Raw genomic sequence first — 26,535 nt, forward strand, 5'->3', positions numbered from 1 at the left:
CCCCATAAAAATAATTCACTTTTTTACTTCTTTTCACAATCTCCCCCACACCCTAAGTGAATTTTCCGGCAAAAGTATTTGTTTCCTTAATAGTAAATAGTAAAAGATTTTCTATATACCAATTATATGTTTTTGAGATATGTGTCCTCATAAAAGAAATTCGACTCTTTTTCACTCTCACCCCAGAAGATCAACCCCGCCCCCGCCCAAACGGCTTTTTCATTGTTTTTAAAGGAGATCCAAAAGCCCATTTTCACGTCTGTAACAACATTAGTTTTTTTATGTAAGTACCCTCATACAATTAATTCAATTAATTTCTCAATTCTTTCACCCCCCACCCACCCTCATTGGATTTTCCGAGAATGCGTGTTTCTTGACTTTTAAAGCAGGTTCCAAATACTCAATTTCACGTCTGTAACATCTTCGGTTTTTGAGATATCACTATCCGAATTAAAAGAATTCAACCCCATGTTCAGTCACTTTTACCCCCGCCCAAGTGGTTTTACCGAAAACAAAAAATACGCGTTTCTTTATTTTTAATAGAGATAAAAAATACCATTCTTTCAGTTCTGTAACATGTTAAGTTTTTGAGATATACTGTAGAAAATCGCATTTTAAAATTTCATCCCCTTTTTAGTTTCCCTTACGTGGAATTTCCAAAAACAAATCACCAATGTTTCTTTACTTTTACAGGAGATTCCAAATACCGATTTTTACGGTTGTAATATTTTACGTTTCTGAGATATACTGTAGATATAGTCTTTCTAAAAATTCAACCTAATTTGTCACTCCTGTTTAACCCCATTAATAGGATTTTCCAAAAACAAAAAAATATGTGTTTCTTTATTTTTAAAGGAGATCCCAGCTACCAATTTTCAGGTCTGTAATATCTTCAGTTTCTGAGATATACGTACCCCCATTAAAGGCATAGAACCCCTTTTTCACCCTTTTTCGTCCCTCCTATTGGAATTTTCAAAAAACAAAAAATACAGGTACGTGTTCCTTTATTTTTAAAGAAGATTTTTAGTATCAATTTTTACATCTGTACACTTTTAAAGTTTTGAGATATAGATACACTGATTTTAAAAATTCACACCCCTTTTCAACCACCACCCACTATTTGGATTTTCCAAAAACAAAAATGATTTTTGTTTATTTTTAAAGGAGATCCCAAATACCAATTTTCACGTCTGTAATATCTTCAGTTTCTGAAATATAAGTAGCCTCATTAAAGGCATTCAACCCGCTTTTCCACCCTTTTTACCCCTCCTATTGGGACTTTCGTAAAACAAAAAATACGTGTTCCTTTATTTTTAATGGTGATTCTAAATACAGATTTTTACATCTGTGAACTTTTAAAGTTTTGGGATATAGATACACTCATTTTAAAAGTTCACTCACCTTTTCACCCCTTTAGCGACGGAATATCCAAGAATCCTCCCTTAGCGAGCACCTACATTGTAATAAAAATGAATCCTCAAAATATCATTTCTTTCTGTCCAGTAGTTTTGGCTCGGCGATGATGAATCAGTCAGTCAGTCAGTCAGTCAGTCAGTCAGTCAGTCAGTCAGTCAGTCAGTCAGTCAGTCAGGACATACTCTTTTATATTTATAGACTAGCATGATACCCGTGCTTCGCTACGGTCTTGCACTGAAATTTATAATTGAATTCTAAACGTTTTATATATAATCCACCGAAATTCTCATTCTGACTCGTTTTCTGAGAGAATCCACCAAAATTCGCGATCTGACTCGTTTTCTGAAAGATTACGACAGAGTTCCTCCCATTTTTCAATCTTTCTTTCCAGCAATCGATTTCGTACTTCCTGGGCTAGGTCCAGGTATTCCGCCCGATCAGTTGGGTCCCTAAATCTTTGTCATCTTTTCCTATAAGCATTTTTAATATGGATCAAATCCTTGAGGAGATCCTGCGTGGTGTCGTCTTGGGTGCATTCGCGGTACTGAACCCGCGGCCAGACTCCATTCCTAGTCATTACCCGGCCAAGACCCGTTTCCAACGCGGTCCGCACATTTGTACGACGGTCCAGAACATTATTATTATTATTATTATTATTATTATTATTATTATTATTATTATTATTATTATTATTATTATTATTATTATTATTATTATTGTTACGGAGTTATCCGTGGAAGGAAGAGGTGAAAGAAGGTGCGGGCTGGAATGGGTCTAAGTACTAAGCTGAAAGATGAATTAAAATTTCCATGAAGGTTATATTTTCAGAACTTAACAATTTTCATATAGACTTTCAAAATTCAACAAATAACAAATCAACAACAAGCCAAAAAATCAGGTACAAGGTATAATTTATAAACCAGAGCACGAAAGCACAAGATTTAGGGGATCATTACAAGATCTGGGCTTCGAGTCCCAAGTTTTATAATTCCTGAGCTCTCAGCTCACAACCACAAATTACCAAAGGGCAGAAAACCCCAAATTACGTAGAGCACTTGCTCCCACCTAGTAATGTCAAGCCTCCTAGAGGCACCTTTCAAAACACCAGAAAGAGCTGACCCGCTCTCAATTTTCAAGCCTATTAAAGGCAATACTATACTTTACAATCACTTGCCATCGAGGCACAATTTACAAGAATTAAACAGGGGTATCTCGTACCCAGCCCACAGGGATTTCGTAGAAAAAGAATAGGATAAGTAAATGGTCCAAAATACAAAGCAGAATGAGGCGTGTACTTGCACTCCTACATGAACACTTGTTAAAACCTAAGGGGCACTAGGCCGGTTAAACAGGGGCTATTCCCACACTAAAAAGGTGACTTCTATAAGAAAAGTTTAATACATTAAGAGTAGAAAATCGGTTATGAAAACGTAGTCACCTCAAATCAAAAATGAAGGGGAGCTCGAGAGGGTAAAGCACTCTCTATCCCCGATTTACAGTTAAAGTAATAAGAAAATTTTACATAAGCCGGCACCAAGCTACATTTTTAGACAGGTAGGTTACATTGAAAAGGTTTCGGACCTTCCCCGAGGGTTAAACTGTTGAGCTAGCAAGAAATAAAGATGTTAAACGGCCATTACCTTTGTTGAAGAGCTGCTGCCCGAAGGAAGAGGCGCTACCCGCCCCCTGCTATACTTCCATACACTAAGCTAGATGTTGTTGAAGTGGCGGAGAGCCAGGAAAATCAGCAGTTTTTATATTCTCGGGGAAGATTCGAGACCTTTCATGAATAATTAAGACACACCCACAGTCGTTTATTGGGTAGCCTACAGATACACATCAAAATTGGAGAAGAAAGACACAATTGGCTGAAAATTAATGACAGAAATTATTGATTGGCTAACTTCAAAACTGGCGGAAAGAAAAGATTTATATTGCCAACCCACAAGTGAAAGAACGAAATATAGTATGGAACAAACTTATGAATACAAAATTCCTTCAAATAAAGTTCTACCACTTCGCACCAGGGTGCATGATCATAGTTTTTGTAGAGACATCTATCAGAGAACGTCCACACTTCTTGATAATTAGTAAACAAAAGCAGTTCGAAATTAACACAGTGACATCTTCTGAGAAACTGTTGAGATAATTCAGTTTTTAAAGTTCAGAGTTTTTGCTGTAGGGGAGTACTTTAAGGCGGAAAATTCAAAAGTGCGGCGTAGAGGTGTACCAACCGGTACAATTATTATTATTATTATTATTATTATTATTATTATTATTATTATTATTATTATTATTATTATTATTATTATTATTATTATTATTATTATTCTCGACCCCGCAGCAAGATGTAAGACCGCTACTTGAAGGTAAATTACATCTGCTACCATTGTCATTGCTGACAATGTGACCAGCACCATTGTCGCGCGTAGGCAAGTGCGCGGGATTTCTGGCGATACGAATGATATACTGCCGTGCATTATTGACCTTATTATACAGGTGAACAATTGCGTGGTCAATATCATTCCTATTGTTCATTTCAAATGTGCTTAAATTTTTATTTACATGCCAGCAGAATCTACTGCAATCTAACTTCAAGTTCTCCAAAGGGAAATATGGCTCTTGAAAACGAACTCAGGAAAGATTAAAAATAATCAGTTTACGATCAGAATCAAGTACATTGTGAACAGTAAAATCAATTGGTCTCAACTCCTTTTTCAACCCACCACCGTTAAGTTGATATAACACCCCCCCCCCCCCCCTCAAATAATAAGAAGGCGTATTTCTTTATGTTTAAAGGAGATTCCAAATACCAATGTTCAGGTCTGTAACCTTCAGTTTTGAGATATAAGTATCCCCATAAAAAGAATTCACTTTTTTCACTTCCTTTCACACACACAAAATCCCCCCACACCATTAAGTGAATTTTCCAAAAATAATACTTGTTTCTTTATTAGTATAGGATCTTCTAAATACCAATTATCACGACTGTAACATCTTCAGATTTTGAAATATGTGTCATAAAAGGAATTCAGATCCTTTTCACCCCCGCGCCCCAAGATGATTTTCCTCAAAAAGTGCGTTTTTCCCTGTTTTTAAAGGAGATCCAAATACCAATTTTCACGTTTGTAACAACTTAAGCTTTTATTAGATGTAAGTATCCTCATACAATTAATTCAATTAAGTTTTCAATTCTTTCACCCCCCCCTTCATTGGATTTTCCGAAATCAAAGGAATACGTGTTTCTTTACTTTTAAAGCAGATCCCAAATAACAATTTTCACGTCTCAACATCTTTCGTTTTTGAGACAATAGTATCTATATACAAATAATTCAACTAATTTTTCAATCCCCCCTTTAGTGGTTTTTCGAAATCAAAAATACGTATTTCTTTATTTTGAAAGGAGATTCCAAATACAAATTTTCACGTCTGTAATATCTTCAGTTTTTGAGAGATCAGTATTAATAAAAGGAATTCAACCAAATTTTCAGTCATATTTAACCCCCCCCCACCTAAGTGGTTTTCCGAAAACAAAAATACATGTCTCTTTATTTTTAATGGAGATTAAAGATACCATTTTTCACTTCTGCACCATGTTAAGTTTTTGAGATATACTGTAGACATGCTCGTTTTAAAGTTTCACCCCGTTTTTGGTTCCCCTTAAGTGGAGTTTCCGAAAACAAATCGCCTGTGTTTCTTTACTTTTACAGGAGATTTCAAATACCAATTTTTACGTCTGTAACATTTTACGTTTCTGAGATATACTGTAGATATAGTCTTTCTAAAAATTCACCCCATTTGTCACTCCTGTTTAACCCCCATAAACTGGATTTTCCAAAAACAAAAAAATTGGTGTTTCTTTATTTTTAAGGCGTTTTTAAATACCAATGTTCAGTTCTATAATACCTTCAGTTTCTGAGATATACGTATCCTCATTAAAGGCATTCAACCTCATTTTCACCCCTCCTAGTGTGTTTTTCCAAAAACAAAACAATACATGTTTCTTTACTTTTACAGGAGATTCTGAAAAAATAATTTTATATCTGTAAACTATTAAAGTTTTGAGATACAGATACACTCATTTTAAAAATATCTAAAAATTCACCCCATTTTTCACTCCTGTTTAATCCACATTAACTGGAATTCCCCAAAACAAAAAATTCCCGTTTCTTTATTCTTAAAGGAGATCCCAAATACCAATTTTCAGATCTGCAATATCTTCAGTTTCTGAGACATAAGTATCCTCATCAAAGGCATTCAACCAATTTTTCACCCTTTCTCACCCTTCCTATTGGGATTTTCCGAAAACAAAAAATATGTGTTCCTTTATTTTTAAAGGAGATTCTAAATACCAATTTTTACATCTGTAAACTTTTATAGCATTGAGATATAGATACACTCATTTCGAAAATTCACCCCCTTTTCATTCCCCATTAATTGGATGTTCGAAAAACAAAAAACACGTGTTTCTTTATATTTAAGAGAGATCCCAAATACCAATTTTCAAGTCAACAATATCTTCGGTTTCTCATTAAAGCGATTGAACCCATTTTTCACCCCTTTTCACCCCTCCTATTGGGATTTTCCGAAAACAAAAAAATACGTGTTACTTTATTTTTAAAGGAGATTCTAAATACCAATTTTTACATCTGTAAACTTTTAAAGTATTGAGATATAGGTACACTCATTTCGAAAATTCACCGCCCTTTTCATCCCCCCATTAATTGGATTTTCCAGAAACAAAAATTACGTGTTTCTTTATTTTTAAGAGAGATCCCAAATACCAATTTTCAGGTCAGCAATATCTTCGGTTTCTCATTAAAGGCATTCAACCGATTTTTCACCCCTTTTCACCCCTCCTATTGGGATTTTCCGAAAACAAAAAATACGTGTTCCTTTATTCTTGAAAGAGATTCTAAATACCAACTTTTACATGTGTAAACTTTTGAAGTTTTGAGATATAGATATACTCATTTTAAAAATTCACCTCCCTTTTCCCCCTCCCATTAATTGGATTTCCAAAAGCAAAAAATTAATGCTTCTTTATTTTTAAAGGAGATTGAAAATACGAATTTTCAGGTCTGTAATATCTTCAGTTTCTGAGATATAAGTATCCTCATTAAAGGCATTCAACCCGTTTTTCACCCTTTTTCACTTCTCCTTTGGGGATTTCCCGAAAACAAAGTATATGTGTTTCCTTATTTTTAAAGGAGATTTCAAATACCAATTTTTACAGCTGTAACATTTAAAGTTTTGTGATATAGATACACTCATTTTAAAAATTCACCCCCCTTTTCACCCTCCCATTAATTGGATTTTCCAGAAACAAAAATTACGTAATTCTTTATTTTTAAAGGAGATCCCAAATACCAATTTTCAGGTCTGTAATATCTTCAGTTTCTGAGATATAAGTATCCTCATTAACGACATTCAACACCTTTTTCACCCTTTTTCACCCTTCCTATTGGGATTTTCCGAAAACAAAAATACGTGTTTCTTTATTTTTAAAGGAGATTCTAAATACCAATTTTTACCTCTGTAAACTTTTAAAGTTTTGAGATATAGATGCACTCATTTTAAAAGTCCCCCCTCCGTTTTCATCCCCCCCATTAATTGGATTAATTAATTGGATTAATTGGATACGTGTTTCTTTATTTTAAAAGGAGATTCCAAATTCAATTTTTCAGGTCTGTAATGTCTTCAGTTTCTGAGATATAAGTATCCTCATTAAAGGCATTCAACCCCCTTTTCACCCTTTTCACCCCTCCTATTTGGATTTTCCGAAAACGTGTTTCCTTATTTTTAAAGGAGATTCCAAATACCAATTTTTACATCTGTAAACTATTAAAGTTTTGAGATATAGATACGCTCATTTTAAAAATTCACCGCCCATTACTCACATTTTCAAAAAAAATTGTTTCTTTATTTTTAAAGGAGATCTTAAAAACCAATTTTCAGGTCTGTAATATCTTCAGTTTCTGAAATATAAGTAGCCTCATTAAAGGCTTTCAACCCGTTTTTCACTCTTTTCGCCCCTCCTATTGGGATTTTCCGAAAACCAGAAAATACATGTTTCTTTATTTTTAAAGGAGATTCTAAATGCCACCTTTTACATCTGTAAACTTTTAAAGTTTTGAGATATAGATACACTCATTTTAAACATTCATCCCCATTTTAACCCCCTTAGCGACGAAATATCTATAAATCCTCCCTTAACGAGCACCTACATTGTAATATAAATGTATCCTAAAAATTTCATTTCATTATGTCCAGTAGTTTTGGCTCGGCGATGATGAATCAGTCAGTCAGTCAGTCAGGACATGTTCCTTTATATAGAGAGATTTCATTAGCGTCTGTCTTGCTGCTAATTCAGTCTGTCTCGGCATACACATAGTTCATAGATTTCTCAGTTGCTCCGCGTCACGATAAACCGACCCCGCAGTACATCACTTGTTCCGTTGTCTCGAGTATCGAACTCGGTACTTCTGATTCGAACACGCCGGCGTACCGTTACGTTGTTGTGCTATCTGTACTCATACTGACTGACCTGTCCGTATACTTTACCTAGCCGTACCAGCACTATACTATCCTATTACTTTGTTATCGTCAAGATCGCGTGACTCAGTCGCGAAATGAGACACTAACATAGCGCCAGTCACCTGTCAGTTTAAACTTCTCTCACCTCCTACACTCGATTATTCAGCTCATTTCTAATTATCGACAAGTCCTCTTCTTTCAAAGTTCACCTATACTACAAAAGTCAGATAATTTCATAGTCACTGAGCAAACACTGATGAGACTATCTTCTAGGCTCACGAAAGACACTCGCTGTAGAAACACGATCAATGACAACATCAATGTCAAGAGACAAGTGACAAGTGACGAGTGACGCTCCGCACTACCTGCTGCTAATTATATCACTTCACTAGGCTCCTCCCAGAATTTACTTCCTAGCTATCTCTCTTGGTATCCTTCACTCAATGTTCAATCACCTTCACCAAGCTATTTCTCTTTGGTGTATACCTTTCGATTCTCCCTGTGCTCACGTAGACCAGAGTCTGGCAACAATCTGACCCCTTTGTTTCTGTCTTTCGCCTCTTCGAACTAAAGGATGTTTAGAAATCTTGGCTATGGTCCAAGGTTTGTTTTGATTTTTATGACGGTATTCTGCAGTTCTTCACAAACGTTTATGATATTTTTCCTTCAAACCTTTTTATCCAGCATGGCCAATAGATTGAGAGTATTGTTTCCGACGGTCTTTGTCTAGCCTCTTCGTATTTCTAAGGCAAGTTTTACGACGGATCGGCAGGTTTATGATGTGTTTTGTCACTAGCCATTCCGAATGTCTTCCTTTCGTGCAATTGTCCTTCCCACTCCCGGTTCTTCATACACATGTTCATACAATTTATATTTTATTTCATGGCTTTACGAAATGAATTTATACATATGTACAAGGACAATGAGCACAATGAGCGCGGGCTTAGTATCACGTTTCAAATTTCGTGGCAGAACCGGGAATTGAACCCGGGACCCCAGGGGTGGCAGCTAAACCTACTAACCACTACACCACAAAGGCGGACTACAACCTACATGTATCCATCAAATTTAGATATGTTTACAATTGTTTTCCTTCTTAAGTCCTATACTTACATGATAAAATAGTATAACAAGAGATGTAATACTTACTATAAAGAGGGAAGTAATTTGTTTGACTTAGTATGACCTAAGTACTTAAGTTATTACAGTGTTAATTAATTATTGGACGTGGAGATATTCAAATAGAACTGATAGTACTTTTCATGGCCTGTAGTATTTTGGAAGGAGTTAGCATAGGTAAAAACGTATTACATGATTTATATCAGTTTGAAGAAACCAGCTGTTCAGGCATACTTTTAGCTTTGCCCCATCCCTCATCTATACCGTATATAGGAAATAACATGTCCTGACTGACTGACTGACTGACTGACTGACTGACTGACTGACTGACTGACTGACTGACTGACTGACTGACTGACTGACTGACTGACTGACTGACTGACTGACTGACTGATTCATCATCGCCGAGCCAAAACTACTGGATATAAAGAAATGAAATTTTAGGGGAACATTTATATTCGAGTGTAGGCGCTCACTACGGGAGGATTTATGGATATTCACCCGCTAAGGGGATGAAAAAGGGGTGAATTGTTTAAATAAGTATACCTATATCTCAAAAACTTAAAAGTTTACGGTCGTAAAAATTGGTATTTGGCATCTCCTTTAAAAATAAAGAAACACTGATTTATTCTTTTCGGAAAATCCCATTAAGAGGGTTGAATAACTTTTATGAGGATAGCTGGTTATCAAAAACTGAAGATGTTACAGACATGATCATTGGTATTTGGAATCTATTTTAAAAATAAAGAAACACGCACTTTTTGTTTTCGTAAATCCCATTAAGAGGGATGAAAAAAGTGAAAAAGTGGTAGAATAACTTTTATGAGGATACGGTACTTATTTCTCAGAAACGGAAGATGTTACAGACATGAACATCGATATTTGGAATCTCCATTAAAAATAAAGAAACACTTTTTTTCGTTTTTGGAAAATCCTATTAATTGGGAGTGTAGAGGAGTGACAAATGGGATGAATTTTTAGAAAAACAATATCTACAATATATCTCAAAAACATAACATGTTACAGACGTAAAAATTGGTATTTGGAATCTCCTGTAAAAGTAAAGAAACATAGCTAATTTGTTTTCGGTAAATCCACTTAAGAGGAACTAAAAAGGGGGTGAAAATTTAAAATAAGTATGTCTACAGTATATCTCAAAATCTTAACATGTAACAGGAGTGAAAATTGGTATTTTAATCCCTTTTAAAAATAAAGTAACGTGTATTGTTTTTCTCGTAAAAACCACTTTTTTGCGGGTTGAAAGGACTGAATAGGGGATTGAATTATTTTCATTAGGATACGGTACTAATATCTCAAAATCTGAAGATGTTACAGACGTGAAAATCTGTATTTGAAATCTCCTTTAAAAGTACACGTATTTTTTGTTTTCGGAAAATTCACTTAAAGGGGGAGGGTGAAAGGAAGTCAAAATTTGAATTCTTTTTATGCGGATACTTATATTTCAAAAAACTGAAAATGACAGTCGTGAAAAATGGTATTTGGAATTTCTTTTAAAAGTAAAGGAACACGCACTTGGTGGGGAGGGGGAATCAAGGGGGGAGGGGTGAAAAAGGAGGTGAATTCTTTTTATGACGATACGTCTCATAAACTAAAGACATTACAGCCATTAAAGTTGTTACAGACGTGAAAACTGGTATTTGGAATCTCCTTTAAGAATAAAGAATCACGCCTTCTTTTGTTTTCGAAAAATCCAACAAATGGGGCTGAAGGAATTGAAAAATTAGTTGAATTATTTGTATGAGGATACTTATATCTATAAAAGCTAAAGATGTTACAGACGTGTAAATTGGTATTTGCATTCCCCTTTAAAACAAAGAAACCTGTGTTGTTGTTTTTTTCAAGTTGAGATAAGACTGTTTCTCCCTTATACATTTCTATGTCGCATAGTCACCTTAGCCCCAAAAGGTATTATCACATACGTTTATAAAGAGTTTATATGGTAAATGAAACTAAATTTTCGGTGAGTTTTTATAATTTTCAGATAATGTCTTAGTACAGTACCGAAGAACGATTGCTTTTATCAAAGTACGAATTCCACGCGAGCGAAGCCACGGGTAACTGCTAGTCTATATATACAAAGTAAAAGTTTTGTCTGCACAGTGCTCAGGATTTTAAAATATTGGTATTTCTGTATAGAACATGCCCAGTAACAAGGAAATGAACTTTTTTAAATTTTCCTTTATTTCTGTCTGTCTGTATGTATGTACGCGCACCACGAGAAAACAGCTGAAAAGAATTTGATGAAAATCGGTGTGTGAAGTCGGAGAATGAGCCACTACAATCTAAGCTATAAATAATTTTATTCACGCTGAGTGAAATGGTGGTTTAGGGCAAGTCTAAAATTTAATTCTCAAATATGTAACTTATTAGTGGTCCTGTCGATAATACTGTATAGCAAACCTTATACAGAATTAATTTTCCGATCATTTATGTCTTACACATGTTACCGTACCGGCTATAAGAACAGAGTTATTCATGAATTTGAACTTTTATTACCAAGTCCATATCAACGCCGAACAATGAGGAAATGGGTGAACAGAATTTAATGACAAGCGGTATGTAACGTCGGGGAATAACGAACTACAATATAGGCTATAAATAATTTTGTTCACCCTGGATGATATGGTAGTTTCAGGGAAGGCACCTAACATTAAATTTTTAAATGTCTTTGTTATTGGTCCTATCGAAATGTACTAAATAAAAAAGTGTTAGAGAATAAAATTTCCAATCATTTATGCCTTATTCAGTTTTACCGTACCGACTATGTCAAGAGTGGTGGTGGTGGTGGTTATTGCTTTAAGAGGAAGTACAACTAGGCAACCAACGTCCACATTCATCGCGACGTTCCTACTGACGTCATTGTAATGACCTATGTTTATTTCATTTGGGAGAATGTAAGTGGAAGGGCAAAGTATGTTCTAAAACAATGGGTGCTGAGTCAGCATTTTCTCGCGCTTTTTGGTGAGCCAGCATTTTTTGGTGCAGACAAGTTCATTCACACTTAGTCAATGATGTCAGGTCAATGACGTCATTGTGATGTCAAACCTTACCTACGTGAGCAGGCCTAACCTCACGTAAGTAAGATTATAATAATATGATAAATTTCGCACAATATGCATTTAGTTGTTACAGAAACTTGTCAAAGAGTTTTGTCTTTTGTTGCACAACATCAGATGATATCGGTCACAGTAGGCTCCGCATAATTTACACTTGCAGTTATCGTCCGGGTCATGGAATTTATCTGTAAGGCATATCCGATGATGGAAACCGTGTACGGCATATCTTGTCAATACATGACGTAGATCATAACTGGCTTGTGTCCATTCCCTATATATCATCGCATTCGTTGAATAAAACTCTGGCCATATCTCTTGTCTCTTCTTATTGAGTTCCTGCAGTACATCCAAGTAGGCTTTGGTAGCTGGTAGAAGCAGGTCGAGGCGGAGGTCTTCGATGAAAAATTGCTCTCTTGCTAGTACATATGTAAGTCGGGATAATGTGTACTTTGACAGACACAGTGCTCTTTTGAGGAAGTTGGCTTTGACCTTTTCTATGTCTTCGAAGTTTTTCTTCTTTAGGTGTGTCCAGATGGTTTCCAGTCCATATGTTATGATGGGAGCAATTTTTAAGCGAAACAGTGTGGTAGCTGTGGGCAAGGATAGTTGTCTTAGGTTCTTTATGCTATTAATTGCCGTCTTTGCTCCGATGGTTCGTTCTTTTATGTGAAGGTCATAGACATCTCCACTCGTCTGAAGTGTGATTCCTAAGTATTTGAAATGCGGTACGTTCTTCATCGGAATATTCATATACATGATGACGTCATTTGCTGATAGTCTGCCTCCTCTTCTGAATGTCATTTTTACCGTTTTGTTAATATTTATAGTAAGCTCATTCTTTTCTGCCCATGTGGTAAGTTTGCTGAAGGCTGTTCGAATATTTTCCAAGTTTTGTGATACAATGACCATGTCGTCTGCGTAAACGTAGATTTTCACATTTTCTGTGTCTATTTCTCCAGGTACTTCTGCGGTGGCAATTATGAAAAGTAGAGGACTCAAGGGATCGCCTTGTAGAACTCCATTTGTTTGATTCATAGGGTCTGTTGTGGATACTCTATTGTCTATTATTATTTGATTGTTTGATAGGATATTTTGTATCAATCTTGTTACTTGGTTCTTTCCAACTATTCTTTCTAATTTCTCTATTATAAGCTTTCTATTTAACAAGTCAAAGGCTTTTGTGAAGTCTATAAATATTGCATGAAGTTTCCCTCTTGGCAGTTCCAACGCTGTTTCTATGTCTTTCTGCAAGCAACTTACTGCTTGGATTGTGGATTTCTGTTTGGTGAAACCAAATTGTTGTTCAGGGATTGCGTGAGATGTCATTTTGCTAACTCTTTTGGCCAGGAGGCCTGTCAGAATTTTCAGTGAAGAGCATTCCAGAGCTATCCCTCTGTAGGAGTTCGGGTCCCTGGAATCCCCTTTTCCTTTGTATAATACCTTCAATGTAGATATCCTCCATTTATCCGGGATTTTTCCTTGTCGCAGACATTCATTGAAGAGCTCTGTCCATGTTTTCGTGAGTTCTGGTGCTGTTTCTTTTAGATGCTCGTAAAAAATATCATCTGGTCCGCATGCTTTACCATTCTTTGAGTCGGTGATTTGTTTCCGTACTTCGTCTATTGAAAATGGAACCACTGACTCTACTTCTTCTTGGTCTTCTTTTGCTGGACGTGTTTCTCTGTCCTGAAGGACTTTCCTGAAGTGTTCTTCCCAAATTTCGAGTGGGAGGTCCCTAGGAAAATGGGGTTGCTTCGGCATTAAGACCTTGTACCATTTTTGTTCGGCTTGTTGGATGAGTTTCTTTTCTTCTTCTGCCTGATAGTTGTTTTTATGCTCGTTTAGTGTTCGTTTGTAGCATCTTCTGGCCTTATTATATTCCTCTAAGACCTCTTGTGTTTGTGAGGTTCTTGCTTTATGAAGTGCTTTTAACGCGTCTTTTCTTGCCTTGTAGCACTCTTGGTTGAACCAAGGTTTTGCCCTCCTTTGTTTTCTATCTTTCTTTACTACAGCATGCATTAACTGTTCTTCAATTATGTTTAATGCTTCGTTTAATTTTCCTTCCTTGATTTCTCTCGATGCCAGGATCATCATTTCCATGTTTAGTTTGTCTTTATCGATTTCTCGCGATAGAATGTTTGTTTTCTTGCACGTTTTCCCTTGGAGCGTGTTTCCCACATTTATGACGGTATGTACTGGTAGATGTTTTCTTGCTGGAATGTCTCTTGGGATCTCCTGATAGGTCTTGTCGCTATTCGTGAATACTAAGTCAATAGTGCTGGTTCCATTTGGACTGAGGTAAGTTTTTCTTTTCTGTCGTTCAGCAACGTTAGACCTTCCATTTCTAAGTGGCTAATCACGATATTCGTCTTTTGTGTTGGTGTATCTATCCTGCAGTTTAAGTCTCCCATAATAATCATGGTATCTGTTTCTTTTGTCAAGCTAAGGGCGTAAGTAATCTCTTCTAGTATTTCATCTGCTTTGTATTCTGGTTGGAAATATACATTCATAACTGTACATAATTTGGTTTTTACTAACAGAATATCCTTTGAGTTGAGCAATATCTGAAGTGTGATTCCTAAGTATTTGAAATGCGGTACGTTCTGCAAACATAGACGCTAACCTAACCTCATTGGGTTAGGTTAGGGACCGTGGTTTTGTTTTTGGGCGGGTGGAGAGGGTCTTCTCCTCCCTCCCTGGGGGCTACCTCCCAACAACCTTCTAGAAATAGGGAAAGACCACCTCCCGGTCCTCGACCAAACATTTTTCCGGCTTCTTAGCCTATATTTTCCCTCACGGGAAGACTGACGCGGAACTCACATCCGCTCCCGAATTTTTATACCGTGGTCGTGCGAGTGGAGAATGTGGGAGGATCCAGGGGGAATGCTAGCACGGCTGTGCTGTAACGGATCAAACACCCGATATAGATAATTAAAACCAATTGCAAGCTGGGCGCCAGGCTTCGAAATTGAATTGAATTTGAAACCGAATTTAGACATAAAAAGTAATAAACATAATTTAATGAGACTATCTCGGTCGTGAGGTATGAGGATACTGACCATTAAATACCATAATGAAAAACAAAGGGAACCTACTAAAAAGTCAAATTATCTAACGATGTAAAAAGCAAAAAGTTTTATTCTAAAAATTATGAAATTATATAAAAACGAGTTTTTTTTATCAAAATTAAAAATTACTGACTGAGATTACAATTCAATACTACACTCGTGGACTTGCGATAACAGGGCTAACTCATGCTCACCGGAGTTGATCTTCTCGTAGTCTGCTTCCGTGGTTGATCGTTGTCGTCCCTCTTCCAACAGCATCATCCTTGCAATCTGCTTCATGGAATGGATTCCACCCTGAATCTATCACTCCCTATTTTGCTGAGTACCAAAACCATAGTACCAGCCTTACAATGTGAAATTCCACATCGGAATTAATTGAATAGGGAGAACGGAAAACATCCAGTCCTTCTATATTATTTGAACTTGTCTTTCTAAATAATCTGAGTAAGTCTCACAGAGCCGATAAGAAATGTTGAGTATAAGAACATCGTAAGCGATGCACCCAGATAGCAGAGACGGATGCAGAATGCAGAATACAGAATGAAGAGGAATGATCTTCACCACGCCGTGTAGATCTATATAAATCCTCTTCAGATTCCCACTTCCTCCCTTGGTGTCACATGACATCTCGTTCCAATGAGAGCCGATATACGTCACTACCCTCTCGATATATAGATGAAGTGTCTGTCCTTGACAGAAAAAGCCCCCCTGATAGGAGCACGTGATATGGGGTAATTTAGCGTCGCAACAACGAAATTAGGTAGCTTCCTCTTGCTGTTGCGTACGTTTCCAAGAACCATCCAAAATTAACCTTCCTGGACTATTGCGAAACACCAAGTAGCCTGTTAGCGCAAGACCTGTTTTGACATTACCACGGAATATTCTAATATATTACAATTTAAAATTATATCTCGTTCTTACGTACAATTACATAAATGATGATGATGGACGTTAATAATGAATAAAATTACATATGATACATGATACATATATATACAATTAATTCGGGTGGGCAATCAAATTATGTAAATGTCGTGGCGACCACGATTATTACATTCGCCCTCCTGATTCTGACATGCGGAACACATAATTTCGGAATCACTCACAACCTATTTACACTGACTGACAGAGCAAATGCAACACCAAGAAGGAGTGGTCAGAACTTTATGCCAATTGCAGGGTAGACTGACGTCACTGAGGTATGCTCATGATGTGAAATGCGCCGCTGTGCTGTGCACGTAGCGAACGATAAATGGGACACGGCGTTGGCGAATGGCCCACTTCGTACCGTGATTTCTCAGCCGACAGTCATTGTAGAACGTGTTGTCGTGTGCCACAGGACACGTATATAGCTAAGAATGCCAGGCCGCCGTCAACTGAGGCATTTCCAGCAGACAGACGACTTTACGAGGGATATGGTGATCGGGCTGAGAAGGGCAGGTTGGTCGCTTCGTCAAATTGCAGCCGATACCCATAGGGATGTGTCCACGGTGCAGCGCCTGTGGCGAAGATGGTTGGCGCAGGGACATGTGGCACGTGCGAGGGGTCCAGGCGCAGCCCGAGTGACGTCAGCACGCGAGGATCGGCGCATCCGGCGCCAAGCGGTGGCAGCCCCGCACGCCACGTCAACCGCCATTCTTCAGCATGTGCAAGACACCCTGGCTGTTCCAATATCGACCAGAACAATTTCCCGTCGATTGGTTGAAGGAGGCCTGCACTCCCGGCCCCGGCGTCCGCTCAGAAGACTACCATTGACTCCACAGCATAGACGTGCACGCCTGGCATGGTGCCGGGCTAGAGCGACTTGAATGAGGGAATGGCGGAACGTCGTGTTCTCCGATGAGTCACGCTTCTGTTCTGTCAGTGATAGTCACCGCAGACGAGTATGGCGTCGGCGTGGAGAAAGGTCAAATCCGGCAGTAACTGTGGAGCGCCCTACCGCTAGACAACGCGGCATCATGGTTTGGGGCGCTATTGCGTATGATTCCACGTCACCTCTAGTGCGTATTCAAGGCACGTTAAATGCCCACCGCTACGTGCAGCATGTGCTGCGGCCGGTGGCACTCCCGTACCTTCAGGGGCTGCCCAATGCTCTATTCAGCAGGACAATGCCCGCCCACACACTGCTCGCATCTCCCAACAGGCTCTACGAGGTGTACAGATGCTTTCGTGGCCAGCGTACTCTCCGGATCTCTCACCAATCGAACACGTGTGGGATCTCATTGGACGCCGTTTGCAAACTCTGCCCCAGCCTCGTACGGATGACCAACTGTGGCAAATGGTTGACAGAGAATGGAGAACCATCCCTCAGGACACCATCCGCACTCTTATTGACTCTGTACCTCGACGTGTTTCTGCGTGCATCGCCGCTCGCGGTGGTCCTACATCCTACTGAGTCGATGCCGTGCGCATTGTGTAACCTGCATATCGGTTTGAAATAAACATCAATTATTCGTCCGTGCCGTCTCTGTCATTTCCCCAACTTTCATCCCTTACGAACCACTCCTCCTTGGTGTTGCATTTGCTCTGCCAGTCAGTGTAGATACAACATAGAAAATATACTGGTTTGTCAGACATCGAATCATCATTCACAGTTTGTCAAATTTACACTCCTCTCGACTTTAACACGCCAACTATGTATACATATATTTCAGCCTCCACGCTCTCGAGTGTTCAACTGTCCTTCAACTTTCATTAAAAATTCACACATTACACAATTACAAAAATCATACCTAAAAATACCACTATACACATCTCCTCTGATTTCTTCACACTGAAGCGTTCATCAGTTTTAAGATTGTCTTCACCAGATTAAAATGGCACAACATATAGCGCAACCACACGCTATTCCATATGTGAGATCATCATTTCACCTGGTGTCATCCAATACCAAGTGTATTCCCACACATGACCCTACAACCACTGTTACACACGTTCACCGACACGCCGTTGGAACATGTAACCATGCTACCGCAAGTCCTCTCATGGCACATATTCGCCTGCGATAACTCTATTTTACAATAACTAACTTTTTTACGTAGGTCTTCCTATTGGGCAAGTCGGAATTCTTTTACATTTACAAAAAACCATGGCATCACATACGCGCCGATTGACATTACTCACGTGCGCAGCAGTACAGTGAGCTCACTCCAGACAACACACCACGCCCCCCACATGTCTACAGACATAACCAGGAAAATCCACTTCTTACATACACACAGCTGATACACAAACACACCAACACCTCGAAACAGTAACCAGGCTGACTTCCCATTATCTACATTCCATATGCTCTCCTTCGCTTGTCACATACCTCCGCAAACTACGAATGTTGTAGGACCCAAGTAAAACATTTTCCCCGTCAGCTAGATTATAGGCACAAGGTCCCAACCTCTTATGAATACTGTATGGCCCCTGATTAAAAGAAAGAACTTCTTGATGACTTTTTCCTTACTGCACGACTGCATGGGTACTCTTAAAAGCACAAGGTCACCTACTTCAAACTCATCCAATACGCTGCGTTTCTGCTGTTTCTTACGCGCCTCGCCAGATTTTACTCTATTTTCCCTGGCCAGTCTCACGTAAAATTCGGCGTCCCGCTGAGGTTCCTCAGTAATGCCTAATACACTCACCAGTTCATTCTGGGGTTTCCTACCGAAATGAACCTGTAGAGGTGTGAGTCTGGTACTATCATGTTGGACAGCATTAATCCATGTCTCGATGAGCGATAGTTACGCCACCCAGGCAGAATGCTTTTCATGTACCAGAGCTCTAAACATACGGCCTAATTCACGCATGACCCGTTCACTCATGTTACCTTGAGGATTACTAACAGATGACTGAACATGAGTAATTCCTAAATCTTTCATAACCGACTTCCATTTTTTCGAAGTAAACTGTGGTCCGCTATCAGAAAGTATGCGACAAGGAGTACCAAGTTCAGGTATGTACTTCGCCTGGATTATACGGCTACAAGCTTTTCCTGTTGCTTTCCTCATAGCGTACAATCTGACCAACTTCGAGAACGCATCAATCATGACAAAAACGTACTGAAAGCCGAATTGTTCTTTAAAAAGGGGCCCAAATAAATCCACACATACCAAGTCTCCCGTTGTTTTAGAAACTACCGTTTGACGTGGCCCCTCCAGGTAGCGGTTTGGAATTTTGCTCCGCTGACACAAGTCACAAGTGGCCAGAATTTTCCTGATTTCTCTGCCCATCTTGTCCCAGATAAAGTTCTGCTGGATCTCATATAGAACTTTACTTGCACCGTAATGCCCTAATTCACAGTAGATAAACCATACCAATAGAACACGGAGCGATTTGGGTACACATATTGCCCATTTGTCTTCGCTACACTGTCTAGCTAAAAACCCGTTGACTAATTTATACGTGTGTCGACCGCGTGTCACCGTAGCTTGCTCACTTTCCAGAAGTACAGACAATGGTTCCTGATATTCATCGTCTTTTGATTGCTCTACTAACAAGTTACGCAATCTTTTCAGAGCAGGTTCATTGTCCTTGCAGAGGCACGCACAGACTAATATGCCTTCCTGTGGCTTAAGGATCTCTCCTTCTTTACACAAGTTCTGATCCCTGGATAGAAGATCGGCAAGGACATTGTTCTTTCCTTTAATATGAGACACCGTAAAGTCATATTCCTGTAAAGCCAGTATCCACCTACTAACTTTATTTGAAGATAACTTACAAGTAGAAATAAAGGATAAAGCATGATGGTCCGTCCTTATTTCAAATTTAGTGCCCAGCACATACATCCTAAACTTGCTAAGCGAATACACAATACTCAGAAATTCCAGTTCAGTAATGGAATATCTCTTCTCACATGCACTCAACCCTCTAGACGCTAGGGATATAATTCCTAAATTTCCATCTTCGTCTTCTTGACATAGGGCTCCTGCCACTCCACACAGCGATGAATCAGTTAGTAAAACATATTTCCCATTCTCCGTAGGGTACTTGAGTACAACAGCCTGCCTGAATCCTTCTTTTAGCTCCCTTAATGCAGTATCATGATTTTCTGTCCATTTCCATTTACCGCCGATTTTCAAGAGTTCCCTGAACGGCTCAAGTAAATAAGCGTATCTCAGTACGAACCGTCTAAAAAAATTGCATACCCCAATGTAAGACCTAAGTTCCTTGATATTTCTTGGGGTAGGCCTACTGGTATTCAAGATTTTCTCGATTCTCGTACTCTCAGGCGTTACTCCCGCTGCAGACACACGGTGTCCCAAAAATGTGACCACACGCCTCGCAAAGACACATTTTGAGAGTTTAAGAGTAAATCCAGCGCGTTCGAGCTTACAAAAACCCTCTCCAAATGGTCTAAGTGCTCTTCAAATGTGCAGGAGCCTATTACAAGGTCATCGATATAAACCGTGGCAAACTCACCAGTGTCCCGACCTAAAGCAATATTTAATGCTCTAATCAACGCCGAGGAGGAGGTTTTTTGTCCCATACGGTACTCGAGTGAACTGGTATAAATTATACCTATGACTGAAAGTGAGATGCCTATCTTCCTTTCTCAATGGTATCTGCCAGAAACTACTCCTGAGATCGACCGTAGAGAACCAGCTTTTCCCATGAAAACTCTGAATGAGCTCCTCAATCGTCTCAGACTTTAATTGATCCCCCCGTATCCTCTTACTCATATCGCGCCCATCGATGCACAGCCTCACACAATCATAATTTTAAGGGACAATAATAAGAGGATTAGAGTTCTGACTACATGATGGCTCTATCACACCGTCTGATAGCATACTTTGTATTTGCTCGTCTACTGCTTTGGAAAACTTGTGTGGAATGCCATACCTCGGTCCACTAAAAGGACTATTAACCAGTACAGAAAAAGAATGCTCATACACATGAGTTAGGCCAGGTTTCACAGAAAATACATAAACGTGTTCAAGCAACACTGCCAGCAACTCGTCTTGCCGTCCTTCCTCCAAGCAACTCTTGCTCACAGCTTCCCATAATGCGTCCTTTTGACCCTTATCAACCAACACATGACATAGAACGAAGCTCTCACTAACTTCTTCTTCCCTGAAGCTCTCTCTAGCTTCCTCGATAGCTTGTGAAACCCTGACAACACACCCCATGGCACGATCACCCTGTTTCCCCTGAATATCACCCTCAAAATTGACTTTAATATGAGTCTCGTTCCACGTTAAGTTAAGCACAACTTCTTTGTAATGTAACTGTGCTGAGTGTGACGTCAGCCAGTCACATCCCAAGATGATATTAAATACAAGATGCGGAATAACTAAACATATCTGAACCATAATAGAACCAGCAATACTTATAGGTAATGCCACCTGCTTACATACTTGTTTGGACTTCTTGCCAACAGCAGTGATGATATACGTACTCTTAACTGGCATTTCCTCCACATAAATACCTCGTTGTACAAAACTTATATACCACTCATAACTAACGCATGATATCTGACTACCTGAGTCAATAAGTGCCTGAACACCCGCCCCCCATACTTCTAACTTAACAATGGGATTAACCATTGGCTCCTGTTTATTAATATATTCCTGCTGTGGCTCAAACATTAAATCGTCTCTTAGATCTAGGTCATACGATAACTCCATAACACAACTTTGGGTTATCGGTGGATACGGCTGAAATACAGACCCTGACTTACAGCCCGTACTTAGTTTAAAATGTCTTACTTGGCCCTGACCGTTCGTCTCGCTAGTGCTCACATTCCTCTCCGCCTGTCGGTTACCTGCTTGCTGATCCGCTCGTTGTTGGTTCCCGTTACTCCTAGGGTTTCCTTGAGTTCTATTTTCGTAGTTCGGCTGCCTACGGTTTTCCCTGCGCTCATACTGCGGGGCATAATCTTGCGCGTTCCCGTATCTACTCTCCATATTTCCCAACCCATCCAATTTAGTGAGCAGCTGTTCCATCTCCTGAATAGTGCTAGTTTTCTGCATTACCGCTGCAGTTCTTACTCGTTCAGAAAAATGCCTGAGTAGTAGCCTTACTATGACAGTATCCGTCGCTATCCCAGCTAAATTCTGGCATATCATGACGTGAGCCAAGAAGTACTCCGTCATGGATACCCCCTCATTCGCCCTAAACTTGCCAAAAACGACCCTTTTCCTCTCACTACTCTGAATTGTCTCGCTCCAGTATTTTTCTTTAAATTTATTCTGGAACTCGTTGAGGTCTTTCATACTGTTACGGTACACCACGAACCAGGATCTCGTTTCTCCCACGAAAGCACTGCTAATAATTTCCAAACCCTGCTCCCATTCAATATACCCCTCATTTATGTTTCGCTCAAACCGCTTCTGAATAAGGTTAAGGAAGTCCAATGGGTTGGTTTGTCTCCCGTTAAACTTCGGTAATTCCTCTTCTCTTACGTAATATCCGTGCTTCACCCCATCACAGCTACCTTGTTTCTCTCGTATCTCCCGTCTCAGCTTCGCTTCTACATAATTGACTCTCTCCTCAACTTTCATATCTCTACCTTCTATCTCACTTAACATGGTTGCCTGTTTGTTTCTTAACGCTTTAATTTCACTTTCCTGTGTTTCTACTCTCACCCTAGTTTTATTATTTTCCTTCCCAATAACTTCTAAAAGTTCGCTTTTTTGCTCTACCAACTTCTTATCCACCTCTCTCTTATGTTGTTCAGTCTTCTCATTCTGTTCCTCTAACCGTTTATCGCAATTCTCACTCTTTTTTAACAGCTCGCTTATTTCCTTACTATGTTCCTTCATTTTCTTATCAGTTTCTGCTTTGTACTCTCTAAGTTCCTCACATAGCTCTTTCTTAGTTTTCTCTAGGTCTGCCTTAATTTCCTTCCCCTGCTGCTCTAATATTTCATTGATTTTCTTCCCCTGTTGCTCTAATTTTCATTAATTTCCTTCCCCTGATGCTCTAATTTTTCATTAATTTCCTTCCCCTGATCCTTTAACTCTTTAAACATAGACTCTATAAAATCTCTTAACTCAGTGCTATTTTCTTCGTTGGTAGGGTTAATCTCCGCTCCGCCCCCCAATTTATTACCCTGTGAGTCATCATGTTGAGTCTGGTTATCCGTCTTATCTACTCTCATCTCCTCCAGAGACTCATCTACTATGTCTTTATCGTTAGTTGACGAACCACCTCTAAGCACACTACCATCACGTAACATCATACCTTGCGTTTGACCCGCCATGATTCTCTAACATCAACATATACTGAAATATTGAAATTTATTGATAGCACTTTCGCCCCTTAACAAAACACAGACCCTATCTTCAGATTTGCCGTTCCCTATATCGTATTTAATGGTTTTCGCGCCCCACGTTATGGTGTCATAATGTAACGGATCAAACACCCGATATAGATAATTAAAACCAATTGCAAGCTGGGCGCCAGGCTTCGAAATTAAATTGTATTTGAAACCGAATTTAGATATAAAAAGTTATAAACATAATTTAATGAGACTATCCCGGTCGTGAGGTATGAGGATACTGACCATTAAATACCATAAGGAAAAACAAAGGGAACCTACTAAAAAGTCAAATTATCTAACGATGTAAAAAGCAAAAAGTTTTATTCTAAAAAAATATGAAATTACGTAAAAACGAGTTTTTTTATCAAAATTAAAAATTACTGACTGAGATTACAATTCAATACTACACTCGTGGACTTGCGATAACAGGGCTAACTCATGCTCACCGGAGTTGATCTTCTCGTAGTCTGCTTCTGTGGTTGATCGTTGTCGTCCCTCTTCCAACAGCATCATCCTTGTCATCTACTTCATGGAATGGATTCCACCCTGAATCTATCACTCCCTATTTTGCTGAGTACCAAAACCATAGTACCAGCCTTACAATGTGAAATTCCACATCGGAATTAATTGAATAGAGAGAACGGAAAACATCCAGTCCTTCTATATTATTTGAACTTGTCTTTCTAAATAATCTGAGTAAGTCTCACAGAGCCGATAAGAAATGTTGAGTATAAGCACATCGTAAGCGATGCACCCAAATAGCAGAGTCGGATGCAGAATGCAGAATACAGAATGAAGAGGAATGATCGTCACCACGCCGTGTAGATCTATATAAATCCTCTTCAGATACCCACTTCCTCCCTTGGTGTCACATGACATCTCGTTCCAATGAGAGCCGATATACGTCACTACCCTCTCGATATATAGATGAAGTGTTTGTCTTTGACAGAAAAAGCCCCCTGATAGGAGCACGTGATATGGGGTAATTTAGCGTCGCAACAACGAAATTAGGAAGCTTCCTCTTGCTGTTGCGTACGTTTCCAAGAACCATCCAAAAATAACTTTCCTGGACTATTGCGAAACACCAAGTAGCCTGTTAGCGCAAGACCTGTTTTGATATTACCACGGAATATTCTAATATATTACAATTTAAAATTATATCTCGTTCTTACGTACAATTACATAAATGATGATGATGGACGTTAATAATGAATAAAATTACATATGATACATGATACATATATATATATACAATTAATTCGGGTGGGCAATCATATTATGTAAATGTCGTGGCGACCACGATTATTTCAGTGCGGTGTGGACATGGGAGACTACAGCGCAGTCTTGCGGCGACTTGGCGAGTTACGATGTGTGCGGGGCGAGATATATCAGCGCGCTCTCGTACAGTCTTCGTGAGTTACTACAAACAAATATCCCGCTAGAGAGATAACAGCGCGCTCTTGTGTAAAATTTCGTGTGTTACTGTAAACAAATGGCAATCAGATCCCGCTAGAGACATATCAGCGCCCACGTACGCGTCGACTTCGTGAGTTACTGTAATCAAATAACTATCATATCCCGCTAGTAATATAACAGTCGACTCTCGCGGCTAAGACGAAGAAAGCATAGGTTGCGCCACCTATCAGCTACTTGGTAAAATGGCCAACAAATCGCAAACTAGCACAATATACGATGAAGAGTACTTTTCGAGCCTACGGGTCATTCTGCTGCTTGTAAAACGAGAACTACAAGTTCTTCAACCTATATTTCCATAAAAATAAAATGGTGACGACAAAGAAAACATTTGTTAGGTGTGAGGAGGCAAAGAAAATGCAATAAGTAGAACATTTTAAACTTAATGACATATTTATTGTATAATTATTTTTAAAATTAAACCAACTGCTACCGGCTGTACTACAGTCCTTGTTATGCTGCCGACAAGGTTGCTGTACTACTTAACATCTTATTGTGAAGAGCTAGCATGCTTCCAAATTTGTAATGCCCCTGCAACATTCAAATTAAATTAAATATGTATTTTTATGAAATTATGTTTTCAAAATATGTTATACTATGCATGTTATGCTTCGCAAAGAAGTTGATGCAGTTCTTACCTTGATGTCATCCATGTGTTTAGTTCTTCCATAATCATTATCAGGTACTGTAAAGAAGGGAAAAATGTTGCCAGAGCTTGCGTTGGCTAGCATCTAGTTGGTAAAATGGCTAACAGATTCCGCAGTAGCAGTTATTTCACTGCTTTCTCCGCTTAATAGCGCATGCAAACACGATAACTGACACGCGTTTTTGTAAGTGTTTTAATCACATGCATTCCCTGATGTTATGTTACACTGTTCATAGGAGAACAGAGGTGTGCGTGGAGGGGGAACAGACAGCATGCAAACTCTACCAAGTAGCGGAAGTGAACAAGATGGCGGCAGGCCTACAAATTTTCAATGCATACAACCTATATTTTGTGTTTAGAACATACATCGTCGGTTGTTATCTTACCTTGTTCATAAATTTCAAATCTACATGTATTTCCTAATGAACAGAAATGATTTGAACAGTCAGCATATAATTTCTCGTGTTTTGAACAGAAAAGAAATTCTACATGTGTATTTTCGGTGAATGAATGAACCTTACCAGTTTGACACTGCTCCTTCCTTTTACAACAAAGACTGAAAGGGAAAAGTGGAGGAAAGCTATTAGGAGGAGGAAAAGATTGGCATACGCTACTAGCTTTATCAGATCCCACTGGAGACATAACAGGGGAATAGCTTGTGTACAGTACATGTGCGAGCGGGACAATACATCAGCTTGCGAAGGAAAGAAGAAGTGTTGAGGTACACTACGTCAGCAAGTTTGTGAGTTACTGTAAAAAGAAATGACAAAAAACGGATGACTCAGTTCATCCTTTCTACATGTGATGACAAATCTACAACGGTAGGTGCAATGAGCTCGTTGTTGTAACTCATGTGAGTGTTCGCTTTGAAGAGCTATTACTCAGTAAAACCCGTACGATGTAATTCTTGCCCTGTTTCTAGAATATATCGTTCATACTCTGTGTAAC

The sequence above is a fragment of the Anabrus simplex genome, chromosome 2 (assembly GCF_040414725.1).
Source record: "Anabrus simplex isolate iqAnaSimp1 chromosome 2, ASM4041472v1, whole genome shotgun sequence".
In the NCBI taxonomy this organism is placed as follows: domain Eukaryota; kingdom Metazoa; phylum Arthropoda; class Insecta; order Orthoptera; family Tettigoniidae; genus Anabrus; species Anabrus simplex.